Below are 1950 nucleotides of genomic sequence, written 5' to 3' on the forward strand. Positions count from 1 at the left end.
ACCCCCCTCATCGCCCCCCGCCGACGGCTCCGAAGGCTGCGCCGCGCGTCTCCCCCGGCCCCTCAGGGCACCGCCGCGCTGCCTCCGCCCGGCTCCCGGCGAGGGAACAGCGGAGCACGGCTCTCTCCCGCCGCCCGCCCGGTCATGCCCGGGAGATCCGCGCAACCGCTCAGCCGAGGGGAATCGCCGGCGGGTGCAGAATCCTCGCAGCAAGCAGCGTCCAAAGCGACGGCATCAAATCCCATGGGGAGCGGCGGCGCCCGGCGGTACCGCTCCGGCGGCGCGGCAGCGCGAAGTCGCGGCTGCTCGCCGGCTCCGTCCTACTCTTGCATCGCGCTCCCAATCGGCGGCGTGCTCTGCCGCCGCGCGCATGCTCAGTGCCTCCAGGTGAAGCCGCCGCGCCCGTCTCGGCGGAACCCCCCAACGGAGTGGAAACCGCCCGAAAAGCCGTGCGTTGTCCCGCGCTGAGCAGCCGCGGCTGCAGGGAGAGGCGGCGGCAGCGGCGCGGTTCCTCGGCTCTTCCCGCCGCCTTGACTCTGCCGGCGGTTTCTCCTTCTCGCGGAGGCGGCCGCGAAGCAGGGATAAAAGTTGGCTGTGCCATGACGAGCTCTGGTCCGGCTCCCGGCAGCGCCGCGGCTGTCTGCGGGGAGCCCTGCGCCCGCAAGGGGGCGCCGTTGCCCGGCGGCGCCGCACTGAGGGGGAGCGCCGAGGGCGGCGGCCGCGCAGCGTACCTGGGGGTGCGCAGCGTTAGGCAGAAACTTACCGTCCGTGCACAGTGTGAGGAGGAGGCCCGGGGTGTGCCGCGATCGACGAGGAGCCCGTGATTAACGCCAGGCTTCACAGGGTGCGGGCGTGGGAGGGAGGCAGCAGGAAGGTGTTATGTTTTGGTTGTGAAAGCATAGAGATCTAGACAGCACGGGAAAGAAAGCACCGAGGAGATTTTCAGTGTTGTGGTATTCCCGCAGTTTGGACTTTCAGGCAAAGAGTTTTTCTCTGCACTCATGAGGCTCCGTCTGCAGTACTGCATCCAGGGCCCCCAGCACAAGGAGAATGCAGAGCTGTTGGAGCAGGTCCAGAGGCGGCAATGACGATGCTCAGAGGGCTGGAGCACCTCTGCTATGAAGAAAGGTTGAGAGAGTTGGGCTTGTTCAGCTTGGAGAAGAGAAGGCTTCGGGGAGACATCACTGGGAACAGTTTTTGACTAAAAATAGGGAGATTTAGATTAGATGTCGGGAAAGTTTTTCACAGGGTTGTGAGGCACTGGCACAGGCTGCCAGAGAAGTTGTGGGTACCCCATCCCTGGAAGTGTTCAAGGCCAGGTTGGATGGGGCCCTGGGCAACCTGATCTGCTGCCTGGTGTAGCAATCAGTAACCCTGCCCATGGCAGGGCATAGTGGAAATGCTTAAGTCACAGCTTGAGCCAGTGATCGAGCACCTGGTGGGAAGGCTGGGCCAACCCAGGGGAGCTCAGGTGCATGCAATGCACCTGAGTGATTGGAAGGGGTGGAGCCAGGATCCACCCCTTCCCAGACCTCATTTAAGGGTTGGCAGTGGAGGCAAGGGTATCTCTGTGGATATCCCTGCATACCTGAAGCCTTCTCAAGGTAAGCAGCTTCTTTCCTTTTTTTTTTTTTTTTTTTTTTTTTTTTTTTTTTTTGTGCCTGCTGCTGTTGTGTTTGAGCAAATCCTCACTTGCTGTAGCCTGGAATCTTGCTGCTCTGTTGTCATTGTTGTTTTTTCCATCGCTTTACACAGGGAGAATAGAGTTGGATGATCTTTGAGATCCCTTTTAAGCCATTCTATGAAATAACAATAAAAACAAAGTCAGGGCTGCTGTAATAGGTTTTTCTTTAGCTCCACCTACCTGACAGAGGGTAGAAGTAGATAGTTCAGTATGGTCCTGGTCTGTGATATGTCAGCTCTAGATGATTCTGAGAAAGATCTCTTATG

This window comes from Numida meleagris, chromosome 4, assembly GCF_002078875.1.
Source record: "Numida meleagris isolate 19003 breed g44 Domestic line chromosome 4, NumMel1.0, whole genome shotgun sequence".
Lineage (NCBI taxonomy): Eukaryota > Metazoa > Chordata > Aves > Galliformes > Numididae > Numida > Numida meleagris.